The 26,595-nt window shown below is 36.1% G+C and overlaps 1 pseudogene; it reads right to left on the minus strand.

Annotated features, from left to right (window-relative positions):
- Positions 1-1,288: 1,288 nt before the first annotated feature.
- Positions 1,289-26,546, minus strand: LOC109106359 (annotated as a pseudogene).
- Positions 26,547-26,595: the final 49 nt, after the last annotated feature.

Consider the following 26,595-nt stretch of genomic DNA (forward strand, 5'->3'; position numbering starts at 1 on the left):
TTTTATCATTACGGTTTATTATTTTTGATTTTGCAGGCAGGTAGGCAATTGAACTGATGTTTTCTGTTTTAACAAACTGCAATTATTTATTAACATATGCTAACATAATGTTTATATCACATAAAAATATTCAAACTGCCATCTATAAATTGTATGTGATGACCCTTGCATGATCAAAAATATACAATAAGTATATATGTATGTGTGTGTGTGTGTGTTATATAATAACAATTATATGATTCAAAAATCTCCTTAGTCTCAGCTATGTCAAATTGGTACAGAGAGATGTTAGTTGTTCTTGATTATGAAGGTACATTTTTAAATCATATTAATGGTTTTGTACTGGCCACAGGAGGCTTTCAGGCCACTGACATGTTTGCCATTGTTTATTGCCTCTCTCCGTTTCGTCCCCTCTCTTGCTCTCTTATGTACTAGAGACAGAATGAATCTCTAGTGAAAGTCAGAGGTCAGTACGAGCGTGTCAACTGGGTTTGTGTACATATGCCTTTGCAGTCACTTAAGTAATTAAAATGATAATAAACGGTTTGGCCACAGCCACTTCTTCCAGCTGCTGCGATCGAGCTGCTCAGGTCAGGCCAGATATATTGAGCTTGCAAAGTCAAATTTGGTTTGAAAGGCCTCTTCACTTTAGTGAGAAGGATTATTCAATGAGTATTTATTTTCCCCCTAAATGTGTTCCCGGGCAGTTAAATACAATGTAGTCTATTAGAAACTCAAACAAACCAATAGGTTTTATATGACTCTGAAGGGTTTTACTAACCTTATTCAGATCTGCTCTCACTGGCACTTGAAAAGATTATCTCTCATGGTTTGCCTATGTTTTCTGTGGGTATGCAACTGGCATGAATTACTCGCTGGCATCAGTCTGCAGATTCAGTCTGTTATTCTGAAATTCAGCAAAAGTGGAAACTTGGAAATGTACTGTCTTTGGAGTCCCACTATAACCTTTTTGCAGTCATAGTCTGTCTATCTGTATACTTTATCTAGTCTATGCACTCAGAAAAAAGGTACAAAACTGTCACTGGGGTGGTATCCTTTTGAACCATATCCTTTTGTACCTTTTTTCTGGGAGTTTAAGTATATAAAATATACTGTACACACACACACACACTCACTCGTAGTTGCAAAGTTACTTATAGTCAGTAGAATATCTAAAGTGGACTATCAAAATAAAGTGTAACCTATTTTTATATCCATTTACAGTATTTAATGTATTTATGTGTATATAATTCAACAAGACAATACCACAGCAGTCAGCCAGTGTCTCTGGATTAAGTATGAGACCTATGGGCCATCTGCCCAAACATGCTGCCAAAACTCCAAATAATAAGGCTTCCCTTATTAAGATTTATTTTAGCAATTCTATAGGCATAAAAATGAGCCTTAAGCTGGTGCCAGAAAGTTCTTTTCGAACGACTGTTTTGAACACTCAGCTTTTTGATATCCAAATTAAAATACACAAACAAGGATATCCGTATCTGACACTAACACTAAAGAAAACACTTTCAACTCTGATGTATTCATTTCTTTTTACTTATTTTTGGACTTGTTTGCCATAGACACTTTTTATGAGAGATTACAACAAGTTTGAAGCAGAACTGTGTATATAGCAAATAATTTATTGACAGTGATCTTTGATATATTATTTTCATTAAATGTGCATTGTCTTATTTTCAGCTTTAAGAACAACACAAATTCCCAGTATAAAGAAAGAAAAAAAACCCTAAAGTAAATCAAAACAGGAACGAGCTGGTTTCTATTGCCTGTCATTGTCTGCATATTAAGCATGTCATTTGTAAATGGTTTCCACCCAGTCCATGGCTCGCAGTGCTCATGTTAAATGGAGTGATACTTGAAAGCAATACATATCCTGTGACCGCCTGCAGATATTTGGGCTATATCTCATCCATTGCTTCTAATTCATTTGCAGGAGAGGAAGCTGGATTTTAGTAAAAACAGCAGCTGCAAGGAATTTCAGCGGAGATCAAATGGGCATTGTAAGTCTTGTTAAGGGCTTACATCAACAAGACATCCATCACACTCTGAATATATACACGGCCGCAAATACGAAGGGCGAAAACAAAAGAACAAACTGAATCAATATTATCACAGTGCAACAAACACAAGCTGATGTAGTTATCTTTTTACTTGTTCAATTTGGCTCTCTTCTTTCCTCCACCCCAGCCTCCGCTGTGTCGCTCTGGGTTGTCCCGAAACGAGATGCATTCATTTCAGATCGGAGCTGAATTGACTCTTGTAGGTGATGGCACTTCTGTTTCTGTGGCGACAAAGGTAAAAAATACACTTTCAATAATGCTAATACACCCGATAAGACTTTGACTGACATTTATGGAGTTTCCAACCAGCACAGTTCTTTCAAATATAGAACAAAGCAAGCTTTTTTCTCTAGCTGATGTGTTCCACGTGTAGAACCCATGGCTGCGCTCAGTAAGAAATCATACGCGGTAAAATGAAACAGCAAGGAGAACTTCATCGATTCGGGAGGCTACTGTGCACCACTCATCTTCCTTCACATAATTCTAAAACACAATATGTTTTTAGAATTCAAAAAATGATCCATCATTTTTATTTCAAAGATTCAAAGCCAAGTAACTCTTCTGATCCCTGGTTCTTAATAAATTTAATATATTTTACAAATGTAGTAATTGTTAAGCTAACACAAATTTTTGTTTTTACTACATTTGTCTTCATTTGTTCCCTGCCTTTGCCGATTAAAGTGGAAAAAAGTAGACGTCTGCCCTCGACGGGTATTAATCGTACTTCAAACCCTGGACGTTTACATTCAAACAGACACGTTGTTGCCCGTGTTCTGTGGGCTGATATTTAATAAAACGGCCACACACTCACTTAACCGCTGTGACCAAACAAATTGTTTTCAGCCATTTTGCTCCCATTACCTTTGAAAGAGGGCAAAAAATGAGCCACCGGGAGATTTCCTCTACACATAATGAAAATGTTTATGGCTCCCTAAACTGCTCTTTATGGCTCGGCCCCAGTAAGTAGAGGGTATCTTGTTGCATTAAACCTAAGTAGTATTTATAGAGTCCTTACTGTAATTGAACATCGTACTAAGCATGTCAACTTTGTGCTCATGACCTAATGACTCACGATGATTTAATTCAAATGACAAGAGGCCTATGAGGAGCTGGGAAAATTTGTTTTATGTTAGCTGATAAACAGACTAATTCACAACGGGAATTAAACATTCTTTACAGAAAATGAGTAGTGATATTCGTGGATTATAAAGGAATGGTTTTGCATGTTAACCTTAAAGTGAATTATCTATAAATAAATCTTTTCAGTTCTCTTTGATCTGTAGAATCAGCCCTCTCTCCAATAAATCACCTATAAATACCTCTATGTGAAAGGCTTGATTGAGTTTGTCATTCAGACAGGCAGTCAGTCATTCAGTCAGTCAGGCTGTCAGCATCCTCGTGGATTTCATTTTCAAATCATCATCAGAATCCAATTTAGCTTCATTAGGACAGACAGTGAAAAGCCTTCACAGTGCGTCATGACTGTGTTAAACGCGCTGAGACCTGCTTGTGTCAGTCAGTGGTATCTTTGTCAGGGTGAGTCCTGAGTGGTATAGTGTGTGTGACAGAGCTCGCACTTAATCAGCGAGCTGTCAAGAGGTCTCTCCCTGTCCGTTTCCTGCTGAAAGAGAGATCCCCCCGCCGTCCCCTCATTGACCCCGGCATGTCTGCAAAGCTGACACACACGCACATTGGCAATTATACATATTGTCAATCATGCTTGCATTAACCAGAAGCATAAAAAAATTTAAAACGTTTATCATGCATTCACTTTTTAATAAGGTGGAACAAAATTGCAAAGCTGCACTTATATATATATATAACAAAAGTGCTTGTTGATGTGGCTTTCAACTGTGTGGAATCGGATTTGTGTGATGTTGTAATGGGTTATCAAGTGAGCCAGATGATGTGTACAGTCATGTCAGTTTCCATCGTGTGCTTCACGTCACACCCACTGCACTTTGTGTGCAGTATTTGATTTGGCACCTGACCCACATGATTTAACTTCACATCATTGTGTGAAGTCTGCAGTGTTTTAAAATTCTTCCTTAATTAATCCCATCCCTTAACATTTCAGAAATTATTACTGGGATAAATCACAAGGAGATGATGCTCTGAGTAGAACCCAAAAGCTGGCGCCAAAAAAGAGATATAGTAAAAAAAAAAATGTATCCAATGGTGTGCTGTATGTATTCATAACAGAAGTGGAGAAGGGAGTTTGACTGCTTTCCAAAAACTCTCTTTTGCTTGTGTGATATTATCAACAATGCAGGCACAGATGTTTCTAATGTTAATGGGACATTTGCATACTTTATAACTTGTATTTAAATGGCAAAATATGGTCAAAAGTTTGGAAAAATTAAGATTTTTTAATGTTAGTGAGAAAAGTCCCTTGTGCTAAACAAGGCTGCATTTATTAAATAAAAAATACAGTAAAAGCAGTAATGTTGTGAAATATTGTATTATTTCATTCTAAAAGCTCATGTGATAGCAAAGCTGCCATTACTCCAGTCTTCAGTGTCAAATTATTCAACATTAAAATAAATAATTATTCCAAACTATAAGATTTTTATGTCTATTTACAGTATTTAATGTATTTATGTGTATAAACTTATAGAAGAAAAAGAGTGTTCTTTATCGCTGGTATTTATTTTATGTTATGTTATTTTATTTTGATAGTATGCATTTTAAGTAAAAGACTCACTTGTGTTTTCAGCCAAGTATCTTCGAGGCCGAGTATGCTTTTTAAGAGGTGGAGAGACACTAGTAGAGTCAGTCCAAAATCTTGCTCCTGAATCTCCACCGTCTCTGTCCCCATGGCCTGAGAAAAAACAGATACAAGTATAGGCATATTAACATATTAAAGTATAGGCAACCACTCACATACATGAACATGCATAAATTTACTCTCCTGTAAACAAATATTTACAGGGCTGAAAACAGGAGCAATTGTTAGTAAGTTTTCAAAGTATTTACTTTAAATTTAAATTCACAATTAATTAGCACAGAATCCAACAGTACTTGTAAAAAAAAGTGAACAGTGGCATGTTAGTGTGCAGATTTAAGTATAATAAATGATAAAAAAAAAAGTCATTGAATAGATTACCTCTAACACAATTTACACCACAGCACATTCACAACATGTGAGACCATATAACTGATCACCATTATGAACTGTTAATGACTTATCTTCCATCCGTGTATATTTTTCAAAAGCATATACTTCAGAGCAGTGTGTCTCACCGTCCCGTGCCTGCAGAGTCTGTGTCGGGATGAACTGCTTGTGTGTGGAGCCACTGGTAAGTTCTCTCCTTGTAAGATTGTTTTTCCTTTTGCTTTTGGTGAACTGCATTTGACATGAAACAGGAAGAAAAGCATCCAAAACAGTTTTTTCTGACACATCCATTTAAATATTTACAGAAATAAACATTACATGTCGAAGGGGGGTTGTTTGCCAGATGACTCCTGATAAGTGCCAAGTTAATCAAAAAAGGAGTAGTTTTGGACTTTAACTAAGAAGCAGAAGAAACAAGTCTGTGTGGTGGATAGCAAATGCAAATGACAGTTGTTTCGGGAACTTCTGTGGTGTATATTTATGCCTACTGAGCAAAAAAAAAAAAAAAAAAAAAAAAAAAAAAAAAAACTAAATGAGTATGTACGAAGTAGGGAGATTTATAGACAGTGTCAATACATGTCACCAAAAAAGCCCTAATTCAAAATAAACCTGTTTTTGGTACAAACTAACATAAATTTATAATGACTTCTGACGGCCAAGTGCTGGAAGTAATGAGCTATTTATTTAAGTCATTTTCATGGTTTTGCCAAAAAGTTAAGCACAGACAAGGTTTATGGGTTACAGTTGTCATGGGTTAATTGAAAATCCACTAAAAATGTCAAGTGATTAACTCCTCCCTAAGGGCTGAACAAAAAAAAGGAAAAAAGGCAATCTACATTTACTGCTGATGAAAAGTCCACAAGTGAAACAATTATTCAGCATTAACGGTATGTTTGCACCTTCAACAGACATGATTTTGAAGCTTTTCATTCATTTTAGGAAATGCAATAAACAAATAAAAAGAATAGATTTAATACAACTATTTGGACCCAAAACATTTGGACACTTAAGTATGAACACATAAAATGTATAAATTATATTGCATTCTATAAAATATCCAACCAAGAGGACCCCTGCAAACATGTTGTTTAATCATTTTATCACCAACTGGGTTTTTATTTGAACAGGGTGCTTGTGCTAATTTTCTTTAAAATAAATGGAAACTAGTTTGATGTTATCAAGTGCAATAATATTCATATATATTAATGTGTGACTGTGTCGAAATACCATAGGGGCCACTGTATGTAAAATAAGCATTAGAATAGAATAGAATATGTTCACATAACATAATTTATATTAATGGGTCATTTAAAGCACATATAGCACTTTATAGATTTAATATAATTTCATGTCAACAATCATAAAACTGTTAGTTGAGTTCATAAAAAGTGTGCATTAGGACATGTTCATGGTTCAATAAGTATTACTATTTGCTAAAAAGTTGCAAGAAAAACAGTGCTGAAGTTGTGTGTATATACAGTGAACACACAGATTTAAGAGAAGGACCTCTAGAGTTAACCACAGATGTTATATGATAGAAACACATGCAGCATCCAGTAGCTGTCAAACCCGCTTCCCCCCATCTATCCCACCCTCAGGACATTAGGGGGCCCAGGAGTCACGGCTGTTAGAAGGGCTCTTAAGTACATTAGGCTGTGTGGTGCTGCTATGGCGGTGACAGGAGTTAAGAGAATCAGCTCTTTCACGAGGGTCAGGATGACAGAACCAAACTGCTGGGGGTGAGCAGCTCAAAGTGATTTCCTTAAGGACACTGTGCAGGTATTTTCAGAAATCCTGCCCTTCCTTCATACAGATACTAAGGCAGTGACACAAAGTCAATCCTGACAAAACCAAGATAACAACTGCCCTTTCTCTCCTATAAAAGAATATTTTAAAATATAATAGATTAATAGACATAGATTATATTTTGATGTTTATATATATATATATATATATATATATATATATATATATATATCCCATCTCATCATGTTATGTCTATCAAAAATGCTTCCACAGATTTTCCAGTTATTTTTGGGTCTGACTTACTAAACTGGAATTTGGCGTCCAAAATGCCTAAATTGTTTCATTATAGTGAAGTCACTCCATGCATACACGAATAGGCTATGCACAAGATGTGCATGTGGGGGATTCTTGAGTGTGTGTGTGTGTGTGTGTGTGTGTGTGTGTGTGTGTGTGTGTGTGTGTGTGTGTGTGTGTGTGTGTGTGTGTGTGTGTGTGTTTGTGTGACTATGAGACATACCCATGGGGCTTTGATTGTTTGGGAGTTCTCCGAGCAGACTCAAAGAGGGAGGTCAGGTCTTTTATCGTGAGGTTCTGTCTCCCACTTTCCTTTACTCTGGGTCAAACCTTCACCTCCAGAGAGCAGACCACAGGCGGTCAACCAGCGGTCAAAAAAAAAAAATAAATACACAATCAATTACACACCACGGAAGTTTTTATTTTTTGTTTGAGTTTGTCTTTTAGATAATATATATGAAGCAATCAAAAAGAGCACCAAAATGGAAGAAATCTGATAAATCTTTGTGAAATGGAGGCAATCTGATAAATCTTAATATGAGGTTTTGAGAAACTACAAATCCTTAGTTGCACTGGTGCAGAAAAGCAGTTGAACTGGTTTAGTTTAGACATTTTTAAATTGTTGATTTGATGTTTTTAAATTCATGTATTAGTTTTTTTTTAATTTATTTCTGTTTGTTAATTAGGAATTAGTCATTTGTTTAGAAAATCTTTTTAATTTAAGAGCTGATGTTTTAAAAATCATCTGATTATTTTCATTTATTTTACTAAAGTTCACAAACACACACACACACACACACACAGCATAATTAGTAATTTCTTGAGGAAATGGACGGAATCAATTACGTGAGATTTTGCGAACCTGCACTGGTGCAGAATATAAAAAAAGGTGTATTTGAATTTTTCAAATTTAAGAACTGATGTTTTAAAAATCATCTCTGAAAATTGTAATTTCCTTTAATTACCGGTAAGTGGAAAAAAGGAATAATTAGTCATTTGTTGAGAAAATCTTAATGTGATATTTTGAGTTCCTGTAAATCCTTTGCTGCATTGCTGCAGAAAAGCAAAAAAAAAAAATAATAAATAAAAAAATAAAAAAAAATAATATATATATATATATATATATATTTAACTGAACTCTTTTCAAATTTAAGAACTGATCATTTAAAATTATCTCTGATTATTTTAATTTCTTATTACTAAAGTGCACAAAAACACACAAAAAATAAAATAATTAGTAATTAGTTGAAGAAATGGAAACAATTCGATAAATCTTAATGTGAGATTTTGAGAACCTATAAATCCTTGGCTGCATTGGGGCATAAAATAAAATAAAATAAAATAAAATAAATAAAATAAAATAAAATAAAATAAAATAAAATAAAATAAAATAAAATAAAATAATTTTTATTTATTTTACTAAAGTGAAAACACACCAATAATAATTAGTCTTTTTTAAGGTGACTGGCTATATATAAGACCCTAAATAAGACATTGTATTTCAGTTAATCTCTTTCAACTGACCTAAAGTATTATTTTCCACAAAATCTCACTCTCTTCTGTGATTTCCACACAAAGGAATCCACCCAAACCAAAAGCATCATCTACTTGAGAAGTGATACAGTGCCAAGCCCAGCAGATACAGGAGACTGGAAATACATTACACATGGTGCAAATCAAACACAGGAGAGCAGCGCAAACCTGCAGGTTAATGCAAAGCAACTTTGCTGCATTTGACCAAAAAAAAAGTGTCAAATGATTGCATTTCTTACGATTAAAGATGCTTAAACCAACATAAGCAGGGCATCATGAAACTGTGTGTCCTGGCTTTGGGGTTGGGTAAGGCTACCTGCTCTTCCCCTATGCTGACCTGCGGAAGGCACCAGCAATACAACCCCAAACCCATCAGGAACGGCCCCAAGCCTCAGGCTACAGGCTGGCCGCCGCTCCCCTGCTCTCCCCCAGCAGGGGCTTACATTTCAGCCGAGCGCTCCAAGCCCCCTTCTGGAGGTGATTAGCCCCCTGAAGCCGTGACAGATTCTTTCCGAGATATCCGCCTCACTCGTGTTTATTTTATCTGAGCTCTCTTTTGTGGATGTGCTGGACATGAAGTAACCCACTTGAAAATGGATATCAGCTTACATACGCCACGGGACTGGCGGAGAAGTCGGAACAACAACAAAAAAAGTAAAGAAAGAAAGCAACAGTTCACATTTAAAGAGGATATCTTTCCATTTATTTGCCCTGCTCTTTAACGTGACCCTTCATCTATGCCTTATCTCTTACGCTCGACCCCCCACCCCTCCCCTCGGTAGCATTGTGCTAAATGCAAACCCCCCTCGGGTGGCACTGGGGCTGCAGACGGCGCTCTCTCTCTTAGTCTTGATCCCCTAAGTGCCCTACCTCCTCTGTACTTAACTCAATTTCACACTTCAGGTCCGCTACAAAGTCTCCTGAAATACAATCATATTGTTTATTCTCCACTATCCCAAACAACCTAATAGCTAGCTATTTACGATCCCATCATGTGCATTCAATTTAATCAGGCGATGTGTATGTTTTCGTGTATTACACGCAAGGTAGATCCAAGCGTGTCCCAAATGACTGGATGGATCCAGCCCATGGGGATAAATGAAAATGGATCAGTTCTCTTAGAATTCAGGAAATTATGCAAACTCCATCAATAGTTGACTTGAATATTATATAACAACAACTTATTTCCTATAATTAATCAATTAATTGAACTTTTATTTATACAGAAAATAAATGTATTCGTAAGGTGAATCATTTGATTAGTACTGTGTATTATTCAACTGATTCAAATTATGAATTATTTTATTAATATAGTGTAAAATAGATCCATATGGTGAATAAATTGATTAGTACAGTGCTGAAAAATAGATTCGTATTTCTAAAGTGAATCAACTGAGTCATAATGATTCAAGTGATTCATATAGTGAATAATTTCATTCATATAAGTATTAGTTGTGTCCCAACATTCCACACTTCGTTTTTCTGGTTAAAGAAGTAGTTAATCTGGGTGTTTAAAGTACATTTTTTGTTGGAATTTTCTGTGTGAATACACTAATCATGGAATTTATCCTACAAAATGCCATTTAATATCATGTAAACTGGGAAACACATATTCTTTTAATTTATATAGTGACTCATTTGAATAGTAAATCAATTGATTCATACAGTACAGAGATTCAGATGATTCATATGAAGCAACAACAGATTCATAGGTGAATAAACTGATTTGTATAGCAATTTTACTGGTTCATATAGTAAATCAGTGAATTCCTACAAATATATATTTTAGATGTATTTCCGATGTACTGTATATAGTGATTTGTTTGATCTGTGGTGCATATATGCATGAATTCAGCCAAACATTTAAAGTTGTCCTTGAAAGTAGGACGTGTTCGCCTTTGAGTTTCTGTGGAAACATACTGGTTACTGTGGCTCCTGAACAGGGCCAGACGTGGATTTGGGTCTAGAACACATAACACAGACAGGAACACAGCCACAAATGAGCTCATACGAACGCAGGATTCATCGAGCAGACAAGCGCAAACAGAGAACTGACAGAAACCAAAGCTTCCTTTTCCATTACGAGACCAAAGCGCCCATGGAGCAGTGGCTCTGAGAGCTTGACACAGGCCCTCATTTCATGGGGCCATGATTGGATTTGTGGCATTAGAGTCACGCACTCCTGACCTTGATCAAAGCCGGCTTCAGGCCAACCCTGGAGGATCCAGACCAGGGCCAGCACTACCGTGTCTGGGATTCTTCTCAGACTCACGGCCCATTGAACTTATGAGCACTGATGTTTTCCTAGCTCCTAGTAATGAAGCTGGTTCTGGGCCCTTGGAGCTCAAAGCACGATGGAATATATGTAAGAATGTTTGCAGACGGGCCAATCGAACATGACAAGGCATGGAGCAGGGTGGAGCTGGTTGATGTTATGGCAGATTAAGCTTCTCATGGAATCACAAGCTCCATGCTAGTATGGCATGACTGTTTACCAAAGACGTAGAAAGGGAAAAATTATAAAAAAGGTTCTGAAGACTGGCATAAAGTTTTTTAAAGAAATTTTATATAATGTATTAATAAACAGGCTTTTTTTCTTAGAAGCCTCTTTGTGTCAGTACAGACTGATTGATTGATTGATTGATTGATTGCAGCCTTTTTAGAGGTAATACTTTTAACTTGACTAAATATTATATTAGTATTATTCACTGTAGCTTTACATGCTAATACAGTATATTGTATCACGGACAGTGATTCTCAGCCTTTTTGACTCCAAGACCTCCACTGTTCACAACAATATTCAAAGGCCTTTTCCAGTTTGTGATTAAGGATAACAGCTGTTGAGGGGGTGAATTAAAAAAAAAATCTATTGCATTAAGTTGTTTGAGGTGATTTTAATGCTTGTTTTTTTTCTTGTTCTGAATCATTTAATTCATCTTGAGGCCCCCTAAGAAGTTTGCTGAGGCCCCTACTTGGCCCTGGCCCCCTGATTGAGATGCACTGATCTAGGATGCAATAAAGGATCCATTGAATTAAAAGTTGAATGATTGTAAGTATAACTCATAAAGATGGATAAATTGATATATAAATATGCTTACCAAATAACCCCTTCTGCATCTGTTTCTTGATTGCATTTTGTTGGCTCTCTTCAGCATGAGAAGGGCAGTGGACTCTTTAGTGATTCCCCTGAAATAGAAGTTAACAAGAGTAACTACACTGGTCTATAAAAATTTAAAATGATTTTCTAATAAATTTGATTAGAATTGTGGCACTGAAGAGAAAGGACTGCACAAAGTAGCACAGAAACAGGATTTTTTTTGAGGATTTTTTCTGATTCCTCAGATAGGGTGCTGATTTTGAGGCTTGGTCTGGAAATTTGTTTAGAAAACCATAGAAATTGCAAAAAAAAACAAATTGTCAACGTGTTAATTTACATAATGATCAGCATAAGACGTGAAGCCATTGATTACCTGCTACTAAGGTGAGGCGTCAACTTCATTATCTGACCTTCATTATCTGACCAGACATGTTTCGGCTGCAGTGGAAAAATAGATGCAGTCTTTGGAGACCCTTGAATCGGAAGAGGGAGTGGAGACTAAGAAACACAAAGACAGTAAAAGAAAAAATAGCATCAGTATGCAGTTTCTAACACAAAGACTTGCTCTTTTTTAAAAGATAGATTATATTTATGCTGTCTGGTTGTAGATCGTCGAAGTGCATTCAACAATCTCTACATTTTCACAGCAGCAGCTGCATCACATCACAGTGCCGCTACCGTGATAGAAATGACCAGCTCTCTCTAAAGAAAAGAAACCGCAGGAGAAAAAGCACCGTGCTGAAAAATGACATCTGCTGACGAGAAGGAAGTTTGAGGCGGCCTAGAAAGTAATTGTGTTTTTGGAGGCAATAAATTCGGCACTTAATCACCCAGAGAGACTCTGATTGTCCCGGCCCACAGACAGAAGGAGGGTCCGTAGGGCTGTTACCTTTGGCAATGGCAGCTGTTCTGAAAATGGCATCATCCTGGCCGGTAAGGCTTTGGAATCCAGGGTTATCCAGGCTTTCTCCAGCGCTTTTTATTCATAACAGGACACAAACAAAACCCAAGAGCTGAACATGGACTGCACCATTCCAAAATGCCATGTGATGTGATTTCTACAGCTGATAAAGTGCATCTTGATGTTTTCATTATTCCTTCAAAGCAAGAAGCAGATCACATTAAGCTAAAAGCACTGAACTAGTTTCCTGTGTGTGACAAACACTTGAGAACGTATCCACTTCAAAACAGATTTTTTCCCCCGAAGTCGTGACAGGCAGAAATTGGAGAGCCAACACATGAAAACCTCCAGAATTTTTAGACGTAGACCAATAATACAGATCAATTTAACATGACATCGTAATACACTATAATGAATCGCCTAATAAGCTACATAGATGAGCTCACTTAGCGTAATGCATAGGTTAAGCCAATGCTAAGTTGAGTAAACGTGATGCAAATGGGCAGAAAATAGCAGGTGACATAAGACAAAGAAACAACGTTTTCCTTCCCCTCTTTCCCGCTCACTGACTGCTCTTTTTCAATACCTAATCACAACTGACAGCCGACCACCTCACGGTTCTGAGCGCTAGTTTAAGAACTGTCAGCACAACGGCACAGGCTATCTGTCTACTGACTTCACCGTAATGGCAGGAGCACCAAGCATCTGCTCATACCTCATCAAAAATGAATTCGTCCATGTCCACCTCTTCTAAGTCCTCATCGCTTTCTGTGATCTGTGCAGAAGCTAGAGCACGGGCCAGCTTTTTCCGCAGAACGCAGCCCCTCCATGCAGCCTGCAGGGGCAACACACACAGCCATGAATCACATGCAAGCATAAATATTGTGTGTTATCCCATTAGGAAGATAAAACATGTTAACCTCTGTTTAATTGCCCCGCGGTCTGCAGTTTGAACTTTCAGTGACTTTGGCTTTGTAAGACAATTGTAACACCGGGATGCCTTTAAATCTGCGTATTCCCCGTGGGGGAAAAAAAGACTTAACAGATCAGAACCCTAGCGCTCCCATTCCAGCGACACGTTGGAATCTGATTAATCATTTTTTTCTTTCGGTTCGAGTCCTTGGAGACTCATTAAACACAGAGAGAAAGAGAAAATATCCCTTAGAAGTTACATGTGAAAGAAATAGCCTGTTTTCAAAAGCACTACCTACCGATTCAAAACAAGCCCTTGGCAGTAATAGGTGTAATGAAGATGATTTAATTTTATTCAAGTTATTTATTGCATTCATAAAAGGAGGCATGGAAAACACCTTTTTTTTAGAGATATATCAAACAATCCTTGATCAAAAGCAAAGTAAACAGGAATTTTTTTGTAAAAGGAGCTAAAAAATTAGTCTCACCTGAATTACAACAGCAGCACGTTCTCTCTCTGGCCCCCCAGTGCAGGTATCTTCCACCTTATGAAGATGTGATTTTGTGTTAGTTTTTTCAATTAAGTCTGGGAGGCCCTCACGTCTCTGCAATACGCATCTCCTCCGCCAGCATCGCTGGATTGCCACAGCTGCTGCTCTGAGTGGTAGCAGAGAAGACAATTTTATCTGATGACTCACCAAGGTCATGAGAGACTAAATGAATGTCACTGAACTCAAGCCTCGGATGATTCATCTGCATTTAAAACATCTGGAGAGAGACCCAGCAGGGGTGTAATGTCCACCGAATGATTTAGAGATGAGCTTTATTTTGATTACCTTTAGCTAAAATTAAATGTACCTTCAAATCATGGGAGATGTTTACTACATACAGAAATTAAACGTAAAAGTAAGAAAATTTTGTGTGTGAGTCATACATTTTAAGGTTCAGTGCCTGAACAGTTTCCTTCTCACTTTGTGTCTGCATGCAGTCAGCAGATCGTAGCTCAAGGTCAGCTTGAGAAAATTGAGTCTTTTTGTGTTTCTGCCAATCTGCTGTATCCCGGACACGCATCTCTAGACTTTGTCCCTGTGATAAAGATGCTTCAGAATATCTACATGAACTACTGTTAGCAGCTGCCGTCAGTGTAGAATCCTCTGTGACACAGCTGTCACCATATTCATGGGCATAACGCTGATCCACTGCAAATCTGAGCAGGTCTGGTTGGTGGCCAATGGCAAGAAGATGGGGGTCATGTTGTGAGGGCCCAGAACTGTGCGAAAAATGCAGGAAAAAAGCACATTTCAGATATTAGGGCCGGAGCCATTCACATAGAAAGCATTTTTTCATTCCACTTCACTGCTTCTAAACTATATAAACTATATAAACACGTGCTGGACAGACATGTTTGGCCATAGTGATTGCACGTGACACTCCATAAAAATAGTTTGTTCAAGTTAAAAGAACTTTAAGTTTTAAAAACATTTTCTTTTTCATTCTGTGGCATTTTTTAAAATGTAAAATTGCAAGTTTGAATGGCTCATTAGAATCTTGGTATCACTTTACCAAAAGGTTTCATTAGGTAACATTAGTTAATGCATTAATAACAATAAGCAATACATTTGTTACAGTATTTCTTAACGTTAACTGATAAAAGTACTGTTCATTAGTAGTTCATGTTAACTCAGTTCAATTAAATATAAAAAAAATTAATAATGATTTTAATAATGTATTAGTAAATGTGCAAATTAACATTTAGCATATGCTTGATGAATTATTTTTCATTGATAGATCACGTTTACCAATGCAGTTAACTAATGTTAACAACTGGAACCTTATTGTAAAGTCTTACTGATGATGATTTAAACTAGCCTTTACCACAGAAATCAGAAAAAGTTCTCGCAAGATGTAAAACTGGCTTATAATGAAGTTTTTTAGGAAGTCTCTACAAGGGTGTCTCAATCCCACTCTAATTATTCCATTAGCCGTGGCTGGTTCAGCCCCTCCTGCCCCTGACCCTTGAGCCCGTCTTTGCTGTTAACATCAGAAACCAGCTCTGTCACTATAGAGTCCCTGCTATTCTAATCCTCTGACACGGTTAAAGGGGCATCTGCACCCCTCCAACATACACTTTGTCCAGAATAGAGTCATAAAAAGAGCCTTGCAAGCATCAAATGCAATGTACATTTGTACTGGGAAACAAAACTACTGTCAAACATGTTGAAATTCAGTACAAGGACAAAGATGTATAACAAAATGGCTAATTTGATTACCTCATTAAAACAAATTAATGTCAAATTGCATATACAGTCAGCAACGAACATTCCGAAAGCCAAACATTATTACAAGCTGTAAAAATCAAGCCAAGGCAAATAAATACAATCCTAGACGTTACACAGTTCCCCTACTTACTGACATCTGAAATTACCTCAGAGAAAAACCGGGAAAGAGTTTATCTTTTTTTTAAGATATTTTGAAGAACTTATGCAGCTTTTGCAGTAACACAACATATTTATGATTCAGTAGCATAAATTCCATTTTATTCCCGTGGTTTGATGACATTAAATGAATCCCTCAGTTCGGTCTGTCACTCTAATCAACACAGGCATTGGTTTACCATTGTATCATGGTCAGACGGCAGAGTCTTCACCTTGCCAAAGCTGGGGACTGACACTGGGTCAGGTCAGATGTTAAATGGCTGCAGCGCTCCCCACGGGTGTGCAAAAGACCCTTTGTGCAGAACGCGCTGCGGAAGGGTTAGAGGGGTATCTCTAAAGTCCTCCAAGCCATAAGAGACCTCAGTTTGAACCACAGGACACACAGACTTCTGCCAATCATGTTTCATGAAACATGGCGAGTGTTCTGGTTTATTTGCTGGTGGTCTGCAGCAGCGTCTGAGGGGTCTTTTGTATCAAAAGAAGTGGATGTATAATTTTTTTTTGATATTCAGCATGAATAGGCTCAAAGAACTAATTATAATTTTCTACATACCACAAAATGTGAAAATAATTCAAATTTCTCTGCTGTACCACATATAAAAGATAAGTTATATTTTAAATAATTAAACAAATATTAATTCTAATAATAAATAATTACCATTTTTTATTTATTAATTTTTTTTTTTTTTAGGCCTGGATTTTCAGATTTTCTGCAAAGATCCTCTGCATAAATTATGATTTGTTTTCATTTACCTACTATTCAAGTATGCATCATTTGCACGATATACTACAGGATTTACATTTTCACCAATTGGATTTTTATGAATACTTTTGAGAAAAATGGAAACTGCTTGTCTACCTGTTCTCCAATTTTTGCTGCTGGAGAAGTGAATCTCGTCGCTCTTGCTGTGCTTGACAGAGGGCCTGGAAACTCCACTGCTGTTCTGGACATTTATGGGGCACTGCAGCAGCAGCAGTCTGCTCATTATTCAACTTAATCAAGCCAGGCACTGTCTCCAAAAGCAAGGACCTGAGGGAAAACAGGCATTTACGAGATTTACCTCATGAAAATGTAAGGTGAAGCGACCACACATTATGCTCAAAGCTCTTTGAAATTATTGCTTTAATTGTTAGTGACTGTTTATTTTATAATGTATAAAAAAGCTATAAAGTTTTAAAGCACAGGTTTATAATAGCAAAAAGGGATTAAAAAAACTTTTAGTTTAGGTATAAAAAGAATCTAGATTAAATATAAAGACAAAAAAATAATAATAATTATACTTTAAATAGCTTCTTTTGCAAAACAATTAGCAGTTCAGAGCAATATGTAAGGTTACTGCATTGACTGTCCACTGCAATCATAAAAAAAGTAACGGGTAAACTTTAGTTCCAGCCCCTCCCTCTCTCTGTCTCCATGGGCTATCTATTGGAGAATATTTACACTGAGCAGATGAAATCACTTAGGAAACGGGGATAAGACATTTAATGAGTTTGACATTCTGGACCCAAGAGAATCAACAGAGCGCCTGTGCATTGACTAAGAGGTTTAGTCAGAGCCTGCCTTTCTCAATGATGACACTCGGCTTGGATTAGAAGTGAAAAAGGGTTTGCTGGCCTCATTTCAGAGATGTGGCAGCCACTCAAGTGAGCCCATGTTGTTGTTGTTTTTGGTCTGTGTTTTAATTTGCAAACGTGTATGAGAAAACACAGGTGTAGCCTAGTCTTTGCTGAACGCTGCTGAGAGAAATACAATTGAAGAACCAATGAGTGTTGATGAGTGTTATATTCAGTAACAATTAAATTACTTAATATTTATTGCAGTCACTAATTTTAATTAATTTTTTTTTTGATAATTTATTATTATTTTTAAAATAAATTTGAGGTTTTTTTATCTGTTTTTATTATCATAATGAATACTTTTACTAATATAAAATATTTAAGAAAAATATAAAACTTTTTTACTAAATTTTCTTTTTTACTTTAAAGACAGTTTTCAGTTGTGGTATATTAATATTCAGTTAACTGTAAAAGATACACCTGATGGGAAATAAAATGAAGTGTCCAAGCTGATATTAACATAAAAAGCCAAAAACTGCAGGCATGGTCATGTGATACACTTTTGGCCATGTTGTGTCCGGCCGCCAGGCTCTTATTGCTACCAAAAAAAACTGTCTCTTACTCATACTCTTACTTCCCTGTAAACAAAAGAAACTTACAGGAGTTTGATTAATCTAGCTAAACTCTCCTCTCCCAGACTCAGAACGCTTGTGCGCTGTGTACTTCTCTGAAATATCCTTCGGTTCTTTAATTTAGGCTGTGTTATCACTGGACAGGGATGAAAGGAACAGCGGAGTGTGAGAAAAACACTGGGTCTAATTCCGTTGTTGGCATTGAGGGTTAGACAAAGTTCAGCGGAATACTGAGCCAGACTCGAGTGAACTTCCTATCTGTCATTACAGAATAAAACAGATGTAAAGACAGATATATTTCACCTCAAAACTTCTTTTTGGAAACCACATGCAAAATGTGGAAAATAAAGTTTAAAAGATAACTATTAAAATAAACAGCTAAAAATATCACACCACATTAAATTTTATAAGTCAGTTTAGTACGAAATTTCTGTCAGAAAAATGAATGTGTTGCCAACATTAAACTTTTTAGCCCTTCTGAACTATGAACTTACGACAGTCAAGAAATCTCTTTGGTATGTATGATGTTATTTTTTCCATTTTGGCTGAATGGACTGGATTGCTTCTTAAGAAATTAATTCCAACATGGTTTTGTATTTCCCTGATCTTCCTATTCTGTCTCTCACACATTTTTTATAGCACATAAGAACATACAATTTGCAAATTAAAAAAAACCTAAACTGCTGGCACTTTAGGAGCACATTTGCTTAAAAAATATTCCCCACTGAGCAAATATTTTCAGAATTATGAGCACTTAAATCCACGTGCGTACAGATGTCACTGGGTAATCCAATAGCGGACACAGATACAATGGCCAGTGCAGTGATATGGGCCGGAAGCTCAGCGGTAAAAAGGAATGTTTATTCTACTTTAAACGCCTGGTGCACTTCCAGCCAATGTCCCCATTCACATTAGTTTCACATTCTCGGACAATTATGAAATGCTTAGTGACTTTTGCTGGAATGCACACATGACAACTTCTGCCCAATTCAAGATAAATCTCTCCATTATAAAAGGAGGAACCACATTTCCTTTATATACTAATATTCACTCTCAACAACAAAAATACTCCAGAATTTAGCTTAGTGCCAGTTAGAAACTGAAAAATGAACTTAACTGTCAATGTAATAGGCCCTAAACTGGGTCCTTGGGTCACACCTACCTCCAGTTGCTTTCCTGCTGTACTGGGTTTCCAGTCAGGTTAAGTTCTTGAAGACTGGTGCATTCCTGAAGATTCAGACACACGTTCTGCAAATCTAAAAGGGAGTCAGAACAGAGATACTTAGAGAAACTTTTGCAATTTACTCTGCAAATGGTTATAATTCTAATGCTTTGGATGCAATCCAAACATTTCCCAAAAGGTCGCAAGTTCCGTTGTTACCAATGGAGTTCAATGGAACTAGTGACCATAGTTATCTAACAATGCTTTTGGGAAACACACCCTTGGTCTTAATTGAAGACACTCAAATACTATGATTAAATATTATGGTAACACTTAAGAATAGGGAACACATATTCACTAATAATTAAGAGATTTCCCTTTATAAACGACTAATTTGCTGCTTATTAAAAGTTAGTAAGGTAGTTGTTAAGTTTAGGTGGGGGGTAGGATTAAGGGATCTAAAATATAGTCATGCAGAATAATAAGTACTAATAAATGGTCAGAATGCTAGTAATATGCATGATAATAAGCAGCTAGTTAACAGTGAGAATTGGACCTTAAAACAATGTCTATGCATTAGTATACACAAAAACTGTTATTGTCAATGGTACTTTAAGGAACAGTACAATAAAAAATTACGACATTCTTGATATTCTTGTCATTCAAAACGTAATTGTTTATATTTTTTCAGTGGAACACAAAAATATAATTTTGAAAAATATTTATGATTCTTAAAAAAATGACATGCAGAATCTATGCAGCTCTGTTGCATATAACAACAATATATAGGCCTAGTGTCCATTTGACTTACACTATAGTCATCTTCTGAGGTCATCTGAAGTTTAATAATAGTTACGTGTGCTGAAAAGAAAATTTAATTGGAAAAAAATTTAAAATTTGAAAAAATAACAGCATACAGGTACAGATACAGAGATATGAGAATAGAAGTCTTCTTTTAAAGAACTGTTTGTTTGTCACAATGATTATCCATTCATATTTAAGAACAAAGACCCTTTCAAGCAGCCGACAATGAAAGAAGCATGGTCAAGTTGACCCTACTTCATAAGCTCACCTGACAGACAGTTGTGACTGGCATCCAGCATCCTCAGAGACACCAGGTCCAAGAGTGGAATTAAATAAGTTACACTGACGGGATAGTGAACCCTCATTTTAAACAATAAAATATCTTAGCACTGTATACTTGTAGGTTTTTATATTACATTTTACATAAGAACGTACTGTATTTACACAAAGACTTAAAGACTTTACCCTTTAGTAGAATTTAACTGTAAAACAGTTTTAAGTTCAAAAAACGAATTGGAAGAGACTCAAAACATTGTGAGCTGCTAGCCTAGACAACATCTGCAGTACAATGCCCTAGGTAGTCAGCTCACTAGGTTTTGAAAGATAGCTTTTCTCCATTGAGGCCTACATGTACCCGTTATGGGACATGGAGCAAAGGCAGCCAATAGGATTCCAGATCATCAACAGAAGATAGAAGATTGTCATCCAAGTACAAGTCCCTCAGAAGAACGTGGTTCTGCAGGACAGGCAGCTGTGCCACAGGCCCGGAAATAAAAACAACAACAATTCCCTCTTGACCAGGTCATCACACAGGAAGTCATTCTTTCTGTTCCAAACATGAATGTCCCATGAGCTGAAATGGGTGGAAACTCATGCCGCATCATGAACATGACTAATATCCAAACATTAAGCACAACAGATAGCGATAATTCAATTAAATTGATAGCAGCCCAAGATTGCAGTCTAACAGATGAGCATTTTTTTTTGGTATCATGTAATGAGCACTGTCAAGTTACGCATTTTCTGGACACTGGGATAGAAATGGGATGTTCCTAAATAAATAAATAAAAAGTGGTGAAAAGTCTATGATTTCAGTCGGCTAATTAGAAGAAGAACATAAACAGTTCTCGAATACTGACAAATCATCAAAATAATGGAAAATTGTGATTATTCAATATGACCTTGAGATTACTGCTGAAGAAATGATAAGTCATGATCTCATCTTTCAACTTGTTTGTTTCTTTGGTTGTGTAAGATTAACCTCAGTCAGACTGTTTCCTCTGAGGTCCAGTGTGTAAAGCAGAGCACAATTCTCCAAACCCTCATCATGGCTTAGATGGTTGTACGAACAGTCCAGATGGAGAAGGGTATAAATTTTGTTTAAACCTCTCGCGCTGAGCAACTGGTTATGGTCCACTGATAATCACAGAAGCATTTTCAGGGGTCCTAAACCACCTAAGAAAGCAAAGATATATAATTTAATCAATGCTGGTGTAGAAGGAGTGTATGAGGATAATTCTAGACCATGGTGACAACATCTAATACCAGCCAAAGGATAATCTAATATAAAAAGGCAGCACTGGCAGGACATCATCTAACACTGACAGCAAATACCTTTAAACTGCATTTATCCTTTTCTTGATGATACATTTATTCATATTTATTCAATATGAGGCCATTTCCTTAGAAATGAGACACATCTAGACATATTTTATGAGCAGAGTGAGGGCAAAAGGCCATTCGAAAACACCGAAATGGAACAATGGTGCCCTCTTCTGGATAATGACAACGTTGAGAATTAGATACTAATTCTGTGTCACACATGAATTCTAGATATCTTCAACTGACCAACAATCAGCATCTCTTTCTTAAGTGCTTTCTATGCAAAATACATAAAACATAGAGTTAGTGAACACTTCTAGTGAAGATACTCACTTATGCGAGAGATGTTGTTGTGTGAGAGCTGAAGAATTTGCAGGTTTTCAACTCCATCAAGACCATGGGTGTTCATCAGTTGGTTCCTGCCCAGAAGGAGGACCTAAAGGTTGGCCAGACCTCCACAATCCACATAGGTAATTAAGTTCTCCTTTATGAAAGAAACAATGGTGACATACACTACAGTTCAAATTTTTGGGGTGAGAATTTTCTTTTAGTAATTAATACATTTATTTAGCAAGGATGCATTAAAATGTATTAAAAGTGCGGTTAATGTTACAAATTATTTCTATTTTAAATAAATACTGCTCTTTTTAACCTTCTATTTATCAAAGAATCCTGACAAAATGTGGAGCAAAAACTGTTTTCAACATTTATAATAAGGAAAAACTAAATACTCTGATATATTATGTGTATTTTTTGAAGAATCATGTGAATTTTAAGAGTTTAATAATGAATTTTATTTAATGTTTCTTATTTGCAATAACATGAATATTTTATATTTAAAAATAAATTAAAATGTAAAACAGTTATTTCATTTGTAATAATATGTGTAATAATTTCACAATATAAATAATTTTCTGTGTTTTTAATCAAATACTGTAAATGCAACCTTGGTGAGTATAAGAGACCTCCTTCAAAAACTTTTTATTTATTTTTTTAATGTAAACTTTTTAATGGTAGTGTATACTGTATAACATGCATAATGGATCATTTTACTAGAAAGTTTGAAATTAATGCACATAATGCATTGATTGCATTGGATAGTTTGTTCTTTCTTACTTGTACATCAATATATCTGATCCGAGCGCACTGGTTCAAGCCATCCAAAGCTCCTGTTTTGAGAATAGTCTCCACAGACAGAGGGGGTAAGCTGGAGACTCCTCTTTTTCTTGGGCCTTTGTTTTTGGACTGCTGTTGTGCAGAAGACCACTTCCTTTTATTCTGCAATGATAGTTTGGACCAGGGAGTGCAGCTCATCATCCAGGCCAGTCGCTTCTGCTCTGTGCTGTCAGGCAGACACACTGAAATTGATTCTTGGCTTTTTGCTTTATGGTCCTCAAGCTCAACAGCTGTAGTATTTTGATGCTCCCTTGTGTCCATCTCAGGTGCTACAACAGCCAAATCAGAAGCCTGTACAGTCAAGTATGTTTTTCCTTTAACACTTAGATGATCTGAAACACTTGAGGAACCCACTGGACTAATACCAAAGTCACTGGAAAGACCTTGATGCACATTTATGTGTGACTCTGTAGCGGTTTTGGTCTTGCTTTTTCTTGACTGTGAGAGATTTACCTGAGAGTCAAGCTCTCCACTGCTTTCAACTGTTTTTTCATCTTCATGGTTCTTTATTCTGTCTTAATCACTCTTTGTTTGTGGTCTTATATAATCTAATCTTTCAGCGTCTTCTGTGTTTATGCTTTTAGGTTTGTCCTGTTTTTTCATCATATTCCTAGCTTCTATTTTTCTCACATTTACCTCATTTTCTTTGTTCTCCTGTTCCCCTCTTTCCTCCTCTCTTTTACATTCATCCTTCACCTGACTACTTCTTTCCGCTTTTGTTCTTTCCTTTTCTTTATACTTCTTATCTACATCGTCTTCCTGTCTTCTGCGATCTTCTTTTACACTTGTAATGCTGTTCTGCTTTCCCTTCTTCAGCATTTTCTTCCTTTTCTCATCTTCCTCTTCTTTTCTCTTCTGTTGTTCAAGTCTTTGCTCCTTCTCCAGACGATGGCGCTCTTGTTCTTTAGCTTTTTCATAATCTGCTCTGCATCTCTCCATCTCCTCCCTCGGAGTGCACTCTTCTTCCTCAATCCTGTTTCTCTCCTGTTCTCTCTCCTTCTTCACTTTCTATTCCCTCTTCTCCTCTTCTTTCTTTCTCCAACACTCTGCTTTGCTCTAGTGGCACACTAATGTTCCTCTGAGAGCAGCTTGAATCTTTGTTGCTGCTGTGCATTGAAGTTTCTGGGCTCTCATTCTCTCCTCCTACTGAGCCTTCTCAAAAGCCTGCTTTTCCTCCTCCATCTGCTCCTCAAGTTCCTTATTAACGTCTGAAATTAACCAAAAAACTTTGAATGAAACACTTACTTCAGTAGATATTTATGAGGTGTTATATAGTATAAGGTTATAGGAGAATAAGGTTAAAATCGAATCACGTTTTTTAATATAATAATTTCACTTATGCTTGCATAACACATTATTTACACATATACACATTGGGGGAAAAATGGTGTAGAATTTACTTTTGCTGGTGTAGGGTAACAAATTTCACTCAGAAATTGCTAATAAAGTAATTACTGACTCAAGATTGAAATAGTATTTTCTTGTAAATTGTACTCTTTTGAATTTTTTTTCTCATTTTTATATGTTCCATATTTTTTTACATAATACACCAACTCCAACTACACCAACATATTTATTTTAATACAAATTTATTTTTTATTTTTATTTAGTCTTTATTTTTGTATACTTGCACATCATCAACAATATTAGGCATATTTAAAGTCACCAGCTGTTTATCCAGCTCCAGCTGAAGATCTGTGCAGTGAACTTCATTTTTCATTCCAACATTCTGTTGTAAATTTCAATTTTGTTATTCAATCATCTTTACTCCTAATTTTAAATATATATATATTTTTAAAGTGCTAAAGACAATCTTACCAGAGTGGCTTCCTCTATCTTTTTCAACTTCTCCTCAAACCTCATAAATCCTCTTCTCCTCCTCTCTTCTTCTTCTCTTTCTGAGTTCAAATGCAGCTCTCTTTCTACGTCCCGTGCTGCTAATTTCTGCTCCTCTTTTTTTCTTAGTCTTTTTTCTAATTCTCTCTACTCAAGACTAATTTGCAGTTCACTCTCAGTGCATATATCATCTAAAAACAGAGTAAAGTTATAATTCTGTGAATATAAAGAGCCTAATTAGCAATATATTCAAAACCATTGTAAAATTAGTTATTAATATTTCTTGCATATTAAATGAGAGCATGTTTTTACTAGTTTAAATAAACTTTAAAATACAGGCCCATCTAACCACGTCATTACAGAAAATATACCTTCCACGCCTGACATATTCGTAACCTCCCACTGGGCATTCTGTGGCACAATGTCTTTTAGATGTCCAAGTTGTTCAAACTAATTCAGAGATAACCTGACAAAAAAAAAAAAATGCATTTTTATAATCATACACTAACAAAATGGGATCTATGCAATACACAATCTGAGGAGTATGCTGCATGTCTGAGGGTAAATAGGGGTAATTTACAGACTTTAATTTAAGGAAGAATGTAAAGCCTAAATTCATATTGACTGAACTGTAACGGACAAACTGAATTAAAGGTTAAAAATTTAAAAGTTAAAAAGGTTAAAATAATAAAAGGACAAAACACAGACACTTCTCCTTTCCTCTGTTATGACTCAGATGGGATAATAATCCCATTTCCATTTAACCGCAAACAAATAACCATGACTCACTCGCTCTTTCCACTTTATGGGGTCGTCTATGAAATCTGAAGCTGGCTCATTTGTAGGATTATCATTGTGATTAAGGTGAGACAGTTTCTGGCTTGAGAAGTCTGTAAGTAAACATAACAAGAGAAAATATGCAATGCCTCTAATAAACATTTTAAGTCATTTTAATTAAGACTTTCAATCAGTTCTATTTTAGAAATGCTTTCTTACCCTTTTCTTCAACATCAACATCAAGATTCATTGTTCAGAGGCATTCATTCGCTTATATGTGAGAAACGTTACAGAGTCAGGCGAATCATCTTCTGCATGCAGTTTTTGTGAAAACAGAAGTGATTGTTAATGCTGTACTGACAGGTATTAAGTAAACATTCATATTTTTGGATGGACTACTTGAAATATCAGTTTATGTCATCATAATGTCATAAAAGTGGGATAGATTATAATATTCAGTTTAAATAATGTTATGTTTGTTTTAACTCGCAATACTTTTCAAGAAATTCAAAACTTTGATTTTACTTACTGTACAAACAAAGCTTCTTATTATAAAGTGGGCTGAAATACAATGTTGAAAAGTAGACTGAATTTAAAATGAGTAGATGTGAAATTAATACCTAATAAATATAAAAGCCACTTACATTTTTATCCAAAACAGTGAAGTTGTCGTCGTCTGACTCTGAATCATTTTCAGAAGGATGTACGTTAGGTTTAATTTCATCAGCTCCTCATCTATTGCCTGTTCGAAGCAACAGTAAAGGGGCAAATTTGCAAATGAAGCAAACTATATCAATGTCATAGCAACGGTATAAAAAAAACTAATTTCTGACTCTGCCTTTATTTAATACAAAGCACCTGCCTTCTCTGTTTACCACATGTTTGTACATTCGCGTCCGCCGTAGTTGCTATGGAAACAAAATGTACAGGGTGGCGTG

The sequence above is a fragment of the Cyprinus carpio genome, chromosome B18, assembly GCF_018340385.1.
Source record: "Cyprinus carpio isolate SPL01 chromosome B18, ASM1834038v1, whole genome shotgun sequence".
In the NCBI taxonomy this organism is placed as follows: Eukaryota; Metazoa; Chordata; class Actinopteri; order Cypriniformes; family Cyprinidae; genus Cyprinus; species Cyprinus carpio.